The sequence below is a fragment of the Camellia sinensis genome, chromosome 5, assembly GCF_055761805.1.
Source record: "Camellia sinensis isolate YWXY chromosome 5, ASM5576180v1, whole genome shotgun sequence".
Classification (NCBI taxonomy): Eukaryota; Viridiplantae; Streptophyta; class Magnoliopsida; order Ericales; family Theaceae; genus Camellia; species Camellia sinensis.
The window spans coordinates 201247832-201259447 of NC_138965.1; positions in this window are offsets into that span (position 1 = coordinate 201247832).

The following is an 11616-nucleotide window of genomic DNA, read 5'->3' on the forward strand; positions in this document are numbered from 1 at the left end:
GCACACTTGGAAGCCTTCAGTTTCATTCTATATTTGCGTAAGATGCTAAATGTCTTTTCTAGATCAGCTATATGACTCTGTTCTTCTTTGGACTTGACCACCATATTGTCAATGTATACTTCCATAGTGTGGCCGAGTTGCTCTTTGAACATGGCCGTGACCAATCTTTGGTAGGTTGCCCCTGCATTCTTCAGCCCAAAGGGCATAACTTTGTAGCGATAGGTTCCTCTTGGGGTGAGGAAGGCAGTTTTATCCTGGTCATCTGGATGCATGGCGATTTGATGGTAACCTCTGTAAGCATCGAGGAAGCTCATGCGTTGGTGGCGTGCCGTCGCATCGACGAGCTGGTCGATTCTGGGTAGAGGAAAACAGTCTTTGGGGCAAGCTTTGTTCAGATCCGTGAAGTCGACGCACACTCGTCAAGTCCCATTTTTCTTCTTCACCACCATTGTATTGAAGAGCCACGTAGGGTAAGTGACTTCTCTAATTGCCCCGGCGTCAAGCAGTCTGTCTACCTCCTCAACAACGGCGGCAGTGTGCTCCGCGGCTGACCGTCAGCCTTTCTGAATGATCGGCTTACATTTCGGATCGACATTCAAATGGTGCTATGAAACTGACGGATCTATCCCCAACATTTCATACGGAGTCCACGCAAAGACGTTGAGGTTGTTGTGCAAGAAAGAGATCAGCTGCTGCCTGTCAGCCTGATTCAGAGAGGCGCCGATCATGAAGAACTTTTCTGGGCTGCCATCAATGTCAACTCAGTCCAAATCTTCAGTGGCCTTCTCATTTGGATACCGCCCAACATCGTCCAGGATCTCCTGATTCGGCACCTCAATGGAGTTTACTTGCAGTTCCTTTGGCGTTCTGGCGGCAAGGAGATAACATGCTTGTGCCGATTTTTGAGATCTGCGGATTTGCTCAATGTCGTGTTTTGTTGGGAAACGTAGCAGTTGATGATAGGTGCTTGGGATGACCTGCAAGGTATGCAAACACGATCGCCCCATGATGAGATTGTACGGCGATGGCAGCCTGGCGACCAAGAATTCCACGTCCACCGTTCTGGAACCTGCTCGAACAGGTAAGCTAATTTTTCCCAATGGGTACTCTGGAGTGGCATTGAAGCCGAATAGTGGATAAGGAGACGGAGTCAGGTCTGACTCGTTGAATCCAAGTTTGGTGAAGCTTTTATAATACATAACCTCCGAGGTATTACCCTGGTCGATAAGAACGCGTTCGACGGTGAATCGGTTTACGCGCAGCTCAACAACTAACGGATCAATGTGGGGGAGTGTTACACCGATCAAGTCAAAATCGTCGAAGGTGATACTTGGCGTTTCTCGGGGCCGCTTTGCTGGCGTGAGTTGCTGTTGGGGGCCTGGATGTGATTGGATCGCATGCACGGCCGGGGCCACTGGAAAGCTGTATATCATGTGAACGATGTCAAGCGGAGATGCATCCTCCGGACGGGCAGGTGTTTCGACCATACTCCTCCGGACGCATTGGTGGAGACGTTCTTCCTTTGCCAACTCCTCGAGATAATCTGCCCTTAGGGGTCGCTCAGAAGCCTTGGGCACCGTTTGTTTGGATTTTGCTATTTCCGAGGCTAGATCGCGACGAAGGCGTTCGTTCTCAGCAATGATGTTGGCCAACCTCTGTTAGGTTTGCCTAGCTTGTGCCATGGTCGCTTGTATTGTCGTTTACGTTGGGTTTGAAGATGAGTAGAGGTCCGAGGCAAGTCTTGCCGCGATGGTTTTTGGTCCAAGCAAGTTTGCTGGAATGGGGTCAACTCTCTGTGCAGTCTCGTCAGTGGCTAGCGGAGGATCTTCAGTCACGCCTGCCATGAATGTGTTTGAGTATTCCCACAGACGGCGCCAGTTGTGGGGAAGTGGTTTGGAAATACTCTTCGGATCCTGGGAGACGCTAGTGATCCTCAGCTAGTCACCTGAAAAGATACAAGCACTCCGGTCGGGGGTGCCGGAATTAGCACTCCGACGGACAAGTTAGTTCAGACACTCAGGATAGCTTACTTTCTAAATCTTTGTGAAGTGATTCTTACATACCTTTTTATAACCATTGTTCCTATATTTATACCTGTTCTTTTTTATCCTCGGGGCCAGGGCCTACTTTTTGATCATTCCCCTTTCTTTCATTCGGAGCTACTGATCTCCATCTATTCGGCTTTACTCACGTATTCGGCGTCCTGGTCACGCAATATGAAGCCGGATAGTATCTAATTTCTGGAGCGCACATCTTCCAACTCTTCTATTTATTCAGCTCCCACAGTGATGTTTTTAGATCATTCTACACTAGATAGACAAAAAAAGTAAAATCTTTGAGGCAAATTTTAAAAATAAAATATTCAAAAGAAAAAAAAATAAGTTTTTTTGGTTACTTGCCGAACCCACCAATTGTTATTGATTGAAATAGAAAAAATCATCATTTTTATGTTTTGTAATTATCACCAAGAACTGATCGACAGGGTGCGAAAGTATATTTAGATTTTCAAATTTTCAAGATCCATCCATGATCATAACAATACTAATTTATTTATTTTATTCATGAAAAATGAAAGTCCATCCATGATCATCACAACATTAATTTTTTATTTTCTACTACACGTAAAAAAAGAATAAATAAATAAATAAATAAATAAATAAAGTGGTGGTTGTCCAATGACTTAAACTAAAGCTACAGCCAGAGAACCTACAGGTTCACTGATCTAGCCTGAGTTCAACTAAGCTGACCACAACCTACAGGGTTTAACAAAACTAGGTAGCACATAGAGGTTTACTCGGTCTAGCCTGAGTTCAACCAAGCTAGCTAGAACCTAGTGGTTTTTACTCGGTTTAGCCTGAGTTCAACCAAGCAGCTAGAACGTACAGGTTCGTTGGTCTATCCTGAGTTCAAGCGTTAAAGCCATCTATCAACTTTACCATCATCTAACCACTTTGGTGCCCTCGCTTGAGTCATAAGCTAACGCTACTTAGCTCGGCAATTATTAGATGCTCAATCACCCCTTATATTCAAACATTATGCGTTGTTTTTAAACGATGTGGGAGAAGTTTATGATTATACTACTACCAATATTTAATGTTTACATTATCTTTTTTCTAATTAGATTATGAACGATGTGAGATAGATTTACGATTCTACTATGACCAATATTTAAACTTTATACTATCTTTTTTCTAATGAGATTATGTTTCTTTCTCTACCATAGTAGCCGTCATCGTCCACCACCATCTCCAAACCGTCTTTTATCTTCCCCACCTACAAGGACCAACCGCCACGGGGAGAGTGAGGTTGAGAGAAAAGAAAAAAAAAAAAGGGTTGCAAACAAGGAAGACCTTTTGGGTGTGTGGTAGGTCTCTATCTTTCTTCTTCTCTTTGCTTTTGTTCTTTATCCTTACTCGAATATTATTTAGTTCATTGATGGAGAGGTTGTAGGTTTATTTATTTTGTATATATATATACGGTTAAGAAATTTGAGGAGTTAAATTCATGTATAAAGAATGGGTATAATTCTTAGTCCAAAAATTCTGCACATAATCACAAACTTTAAAAATCAAGCAGCCATATCAAACGAATAAATTTTGAACTGAAATTTTTACAGTAGATTAATTACATATTGAGTTGAATATCAAAATTTTTTCATAATTTTTGGGAGTCAAAATCCATATAAACTAATGCGTTCAAATCTGTCCAGAAAACTGGTTTAAAACAGTAAATTCGGGAGTGTCGTTATCTTTGGGTATAAATCCAAAAATGATCAAATTAGGGTCATTAGAACCGGTTACGAGTCTAGTTTCTTATATTTTTGGCCTTGCATTGATTGCTCATGTATGCTAAGAGAACAATTAATTTTTTTAGAGTGTTGCAGAAAACAACCTGTTTAGATATAATTAATTGTAAATAATTATTTTGATAAGCAAATCAAGTGAGACCAATTGGGTTTGAAACTTAGGATATATTAGTTGTTATCTAGAGGGTTTTGAAATTTTTCGAATAGCGTGCAGTGGGTTTTGTAATTTTCAAAGTTAGCGAATAGATTGGGAAAGCTTGTTTAAAACTCTGTTTTCTGTTAAAGTTACTTTTCATTAAGTTTCGATTTGAACCCATGTCTTGGGTAATTTTAGACCTTGAAGAACATGAACTTAGGTATTATTTAAGAGTAACGGTGAGTGGGGTTGAGCTGTGTTAGTGCGCTTTAGTGTGGGATACTTAATTTATTATTCTCTTTAGTATTTTTAAATTAGTAGTGACGTGTAGTCTTCATACTTTGTTCAGGGCACTAGTTGGACTTTCATACTCTATTCGAGGATTATATTATTTATTTTTCAGGTGAGTAGGTTCATCCTACATATTTTTATAAATGTTTCCCTACCTTGAACTGTTGGAAAATTAAATTGTTGTTTCAGGACTAAACCGTTTTGATAAAATTATTTTATTATCAATGGAATCAAATTATTTATGAAACATGTTTGAACTTAGCATACTGTAAACTATTTGTTTTGGTCTCATGTTTATAATGGTGAACTACCACGTTTCGCGATACTGATGTGTATTGGTTATTGGGACCATCTGTGTATTTTAGTCCAGGGAAATTATTCCACTGTGCGTGGTGACTCTAGCCACTAGGGAACAGATCCGGGTTGGGCCAAGAACCTGTGGTTTTTTTTTTTTTTTTTTTGTTCATTTTTGATGAACTTTTTTTGAAAAAAGTTTGCGTTTTAGAATCTGCGTGACTATATGGACCAAATAAGTTATAAAAAAAATGAAAAACAATTCATTAAAAATAAAAGTGAAAATAAATTGGTGATGTTTTTAGATCATTCTACGCTAAATACACAAAAAATGTAAAATCTTTGACGCAAATTTAAAAAATATAATATTCAAAAGAAAAAAAAAAGAGTTTTTTTGGGTTAGTTGCCAACCCCACCAAATGTTATTGATTGAAATAGAAAAAATCATCATTTTTATGTTTTGTAATCATCACCAATGACTGATCCACAGGGTGCGAAAGCATATTTAGATTTTCACATTTTCAAGATCCATCCATGATCATAACAATACAAATTTATTTATTTTATACATGAAAAATAAAAGTCCATCCTTGATCATCACAACATTAATTTTTTATTTTCTACTAAACATCTTAACAATACAAATTTATTTATTTTATACATAAAAAATAAAAGTCCATCCTTGATCATCACAACATTAATTTTTTATTTTCTACTAAACGTAAAAAAAAAAAAAAAATGTGGTTGTTCAATGACTTAAACTAAAGCTATAGCCAGGGAACCTACAGGTTCACTAGTCTATCCTGAGTTCAACTATGCTGGCCACAACCTGAGTTCAAGCGTTGAGGCCATCTATCAACTTTACCATCGTCCAACCACTTTGGTGCCCTCACTTGAGTCATAAACTAACACTACTTAGCCCGGCAATTATTAGATGTCTCAATCACATCTTATATGTAAACATTATGCATTGTTTTTAAACGATGTGGGATAAGTTTTCGATTATACTACTACCAATATTTCAACTTTATACTATCTCTTTTCTAATTAGATTATGAATGATGTGGGATGGATTTACGTTTCTACTACTACCAACATTTAAACTTTACGCTATCTCTTTTCTAATGAGATTATGTTTCCTTCTTTTCCGTGGTAGCCACCATCGTCCTCCACCATTACCGAACCCTCTCTTGTCGATGCTTTTAAATATTTATGGTTCTTTGAGTCTATATTGAATTATTTTTTTGAAAAAAAATTAGATCAGAGTGGTAAATTCTGTAAACATTAAAATTAAAATTATTTTTTCTAATATAAATTTCTTATTATTTTTTTAAAATACTATTTAAGTGTAATTTTTCATAAAGAAAACATAGTGGAACTGAGGTGAGTATTTGGTTTTTTTTTTTTTGGTTCATTTTTAATTAATTGTTTTCTAAAATTTTTGAAAAACTTTGCGTTTTGGAATATACTAGACTACGTGGACGAAACAAGTTATAAAAAACAATTCATTAAAAAAAAAAGTGATAATAAGTTGGTGATGTTTTTAGATCATTCTACACTAGATACACAAAAAATGTAAAATCTTTATCACAAATTTAAAAAATATAACATTCAAAAAAAGGGGGAGGAGGGGGTTATATAGTTGCCAAACCCACCAAATGTTGTTGATTGAAATAGAAAAAACCATCATTTTTATGTTGTGTAATAATCACCAAGGACTGATCCACAAGATGCAAAAGTATATATTTAGATTTTCAAATTTTCAAAATCCATCCTTGATCAGAACTATTTTAATTTATTTATTTTATATATGAAAAAAAAACTCCATCCCTGATCATCACAATGTTAATTTTTTATTTTCTATATGTTAAAAAAAAAAAAAAAAAAAAAAAAAAAAGAAGTGGTTGTCCAATGACCTAAATCAACAACCTAAAGGTGGCCAGAACAACAGGTTCACTGGTGTAGCCTGAGTTCAAGTTTTGAAGCCATCTTTCAACTTTACCATTATCCAACCACTTTGGTCCCTCTGTGACCGATTGGTCCCTCTGTGACCGATTAGCTAAGGCTACCTAGCTCAGCGATTGTTAGATCTCCCAATCACATCTTATATTTAAATATTATGCGTTGCTTTTAAACGGTGTGGGATATGTTTATAATTATACTACTACCAAATTTTGAACTTTACACTGTCTTTTTTCTAATTAGATTATGAACAATGTGGTATGGATTTATGATTCTACTACTACCAATATTTAAACTTTACTCTATCTCTTTTCTAATGAGATTATGTTTCCTTCTTTTCCGTAGTAGCCGCCATCGTCCGCCACCATTACCGAACCCTCTCTTGTCAAAGCTTCTAAACATTTATTGTGCATTGAATATATTTTCATTTATTTTTTTGAAAAAAAAAATCTGATCAGAGTGTTAAATTTTCTAAATATTAAAATTAAAATTATTTTTTAAATAAATTTGTAATTATTTTTTGAAAATACTATTGAATTGTAATTTTTCGAAAAGAAAACTTAGTGGAACTGCGGCAATTATTGTTTTTTTTTTTTTTTTTGGTTCATTTTGATGAACTTTTTTTTGAAAAAACTATACGTTTTAGAATCTACCCGACTATGTGGACCAAATAAGTTATAAAAAAAATGAAAAACAATTCATTTAAAATAAAAGTGAAAATAAGTTGGTGATGTTTTTTGATCATTCTACACTAGATACACAAAAGATATAAAATGTTTGACGCAAATTTAAAAAATATAATATTCAAAAGAAGAAAAAAAAATGAGTTTTTTTTGTTATTTGCCAACCCCACCAAATGTTATTGGTTGAAATAGAAAAAAATCTTCATTTTTATGTTTTGTAATCATCACCAAAGACTGATCCTGTAACGCCCTCAAAATAATACATAAAACCCCACATTCTTGCCATGCATTGATATAAGAGAAATAAACACTTTTCCATTCATCAGAGTAGTCCATACAAATGTATTACATGTTGACAATAAAAGTAAATGCCCAACGGCTTACAACTTTCCAAGTCAACACTTGGTTACAAAAAAGAGAGTGCTAACTCGTATCATATTAAGCCCTTGGCTTGATTTACATGTAATACGCAAAAGATAACACAAAAAGTCTGTCAGCCTCTAGCCTCCCAGGCTATGTCCTTGAAGGTAGCATACCATCTGTACCTGAAAATGTTGTCCCATATAGGGTGAGCCACAGCCCAGTAGAGATATACTAAACCAAATATGAACAATGACTAAAATAACAGCATTTGACAGATGGTTAACACGTATAAACCAATGTATATCACAATACTATTCCATGACTTTCGTGTCCATGTTACATTCCAATTCCCTTTACTTATCAAATCATTTCATAAAGATGGCTCAGAACCTGGCCAATCATTCAATGAGATTATATCTCAAGTTATAACAGTTCCATACTTTACAATTCCTATGAGATCACAACTCATATTAAAACACTTCCAATACTTCAAATAATACACATATTTGTTGTATTAACACTTCCATCTAATACACATATTTGATGTACTAACATTTCAATCTGATACACATATTTGTTGTATCTATGGAGTCCATCCCCTTATCTTCTCCCAAACAGGTTTGAGAGTCCATCCCCTATCTTCCCTCAAACCATGGAGTACATCCCCTATCTCCTCCCACACAATACACTTATTCCAAGTATATAAGTAATTATCATATACAATGATCAATCAATACACATATTTGATGTATGATTCCAACTGTTATATTCAATGACTTATTCGATGTGATTAGTTTCGATTTTCCCTAATCAACATGCAGTGTCTACAACAATCAAGACTATCCTCCACCGATAGCCCAAAGCAGATATTTCTAAACAGAACATAAATGCATAAACAGATATAATATCAACATTTTCATAGGTGAGTGATAAATTTATTCGACTACACCATTCAATCCCATACTTTCCCAATTTCATTATTCTCAACTCAATTTCACATTTCCACATTTTTCCAAAATTAATTATACAAATTAATTTATTTCATAATTAGGGCATTCTCCCCCCTTATCACATATCAACCCAAATGGCTCAAATTCAACAATTTGACAACAATAGTTCCATTTTCCAACCCTTACATACACATGGAGTTTAATATCATAAAACCCCTCTTTTGTTAATTACATAACAAACCCTAACTTTCCCAAAAATTATCTAACATCACCAACTATTCAAAATGACCAAAATTAAAGACAAAACTCATAAGATGGTGTAGGGTATCCCTACCTCGAAATTAGAAGCTCAAATGGAGAGGATGACCAAAAACCAAAGTACTCCAAATCCAAGATTTTTCAGATTAAAAGGAAGCCCTCAACACCCTCTATCTTTCTTGCAAAGAACCTATGGTAGATACACACTAAAGATAAATGAAACCCTAGAGAGAAGGTAAGTGTAGAGAGAGGAGCAGCCGGATCTAGGGTTTTTACAAAAGAGGAGATGAAAAAGTGAAGTGTAATCCCGCTGCTGTCTGCTGATATAACACAAGCTCGCTCGAGCGAAGGATTGGTATGCGTTTCAATAATTCGCATTGTCATACATTTCAACAATGTGCATTGTCATGCATCTCCTGTTTGCATTGATTTGCATTTCGAACAACTCGCATTGTCATGCATCTTCCATTTGCATTATCATGCATGTCAATCTCTTGCATTGTTGCATATTTCATTTGCATTGTCTTGCACCCCTTTAACTTGCATTGTTCTGCACATTCCTTCTCTGAAACACCGGGATATATCCCTATGTTTCCCTTTCTTTGGTTAAGAGAATTCGGAACATGTTTCGATGTCTAACTTTTCTCCACTCGTGTGCCGCGTGTGGACATAACTCTAACTTTTCTCCACTCACGTGTCGCGTGTGGACGTATCTAACTTTTCTCCACTCACATGCCACGTGTAGACATCTCTAACTTTTCTCCACTCGCGTGCCGCGTGTGGACGTAACTCTAACTTTTCTCCACTCGCGTGCCGCGTGTGGACGTATCTAATTTTTCTCCACTCGCGTGCCGCATGTGGACGTCTCTAACTTTTCTCCACTCGCGTGCCGCGTGTGGACGTATCTAACTTTTCTCCACTCGCGTGCCGCGTGTGGACGTAACTAACCCTTACTAACCGTAACTAACCCTTTCTAACCCCTTTCTACCCTCTTTGCATTGTTACACACATTGCATACGTTTCTACGTATGCTTTACTTACATGTGTTTATGCACCTTCTCGCATTGTTACACGCATTGTATACGTCTTTGCGTATGCTTTACTTACATGTGTTTATGCACCTCTTCTCCTTCTTTGCATTGTTACACACATTGCATACATTTTCGCGTATGCTTTACTTACATGTGTTTATGCACCTTCACGCATTGTTACACACATTGCATGCATTTTCGTGTGTGCTTTACTTACATGTGTTTATGCACCTTTCTCCCCTTTTCGCATTGTTACACATTGCATGCGTTTCCGCGCGTGCTTTACTTACATGTGTATATTTATCCATTGCTTTACACATTGTACACGTTGTCGTGTGTGCTTTACTTACATGTGTACATTTCATTCCTGCTATACACATTGCATGCGTTTTCACGTGTGCTTTACTTACATGAGTTTATACACTACTCGGTTTGCATTGTTATGCATCATTCAGTTTGCGTTGCCGCGCATGCCCTCCTTGCATTGTTATGCTTGTTTCAAATCGCATTATTATGCGTCACACTTAGGTTGCATTGTCATGCACCCCCTCACTTGCGTTGTCATGCATTTTTCACTTGCGTTGCTATGCATGTTTCTAACGATATTGTACCTATTAAGTTTCTTTCTTTTGCAGGCACGATATTGTATGTACGGTTCATTTGAAGCTGGCGCGACCAGACGAACCGGACAGGTATTGTATTCTCCGCGTGAGACGTAGCAAGAATTACATAATTCTCTTACATCCTTTCTGCATTGTAATGTAGTTTGGTTTTTGGCTTGCTTAAAACTGTTGCATGTTATGCTTCGTTACAGCTTTCTTTGCATAATCATAAGTTATGCTCGACTTTGTACATTGTTCTTGCATCTTGCCCCTGCCTTTGGGCACATATCTTGTTATCTTGCATGCTTGTCTAAGTCTTTGGCCTTGTCAAAAATGGGTCGTCTCTAGGCTTTGACATTCACTCCCGTCATTGTTATGACTTTCAAGTTCTGTCAAAGAGGGGCAACTGTAGACACCCCATTTTTGACCGTCCTCAAAATTTGGACGTCATCGTTTGAACACTCGATGATCATCCATGCTCGTGTTTGTTTTGAGTTCTCGGAGGTCTCGGCTACGTGCCTTGCCTCAAGATCTCTCAACTTATCTATTATGTGCTTAGTCATGGACCAAACACTTGTGTTTTTGCTTCTAAGGGAAGAGGGTGGCTTGTTGACCATTTTCTCAACCCACCAGCCAGGGACTGAGGCCATCGGCCCCTTTTCCTTTCCATCGGCTAAGTGTGTTGGCCGATCGGCACTTTAGTTGGTCGGTCGGCCATTTATTTGGTCGGTTGACCACATTTTCTGGCCGAGCCCTTTTCTTTGCCTTTTTCAGGCATTGTGCATGTCAGTTGTGCCAGCTGGTAAGCACAGACCCTGCCCTCCATACACGTGTATGGAGGGATTTCATCCTTGTTTAGCTTCTCTTGGAAGCTTTGCAAATTAGTTTTTCTATAAAATGAGGGCCTCCCCTCCCTTTCCAGGGGTTGAATCATCTGATATACAAGATATATATCACTCTCTCTCCATATCTCCCCCTCTCTCTAATTGTATATAAGCTTCAAGGACTACGACCAAGACGCCGTCTACAACGTCATAGACGACATCAAATACTCGACAGTCCCTACCGAATTAATGAAGAATTTAGTAGGCTGCCAGAGAGATTTCCATGTATTTGTTAAGTTCCAACCAGATCTCACTATTAGAGGAGGAATTCCTTGTATTTTATTAACTCTCCAACGAAGGCCATTCCGATTCTGACACAGACTAAGTCTGTTGGTTTACCGGAGAGGCGAAGAGATT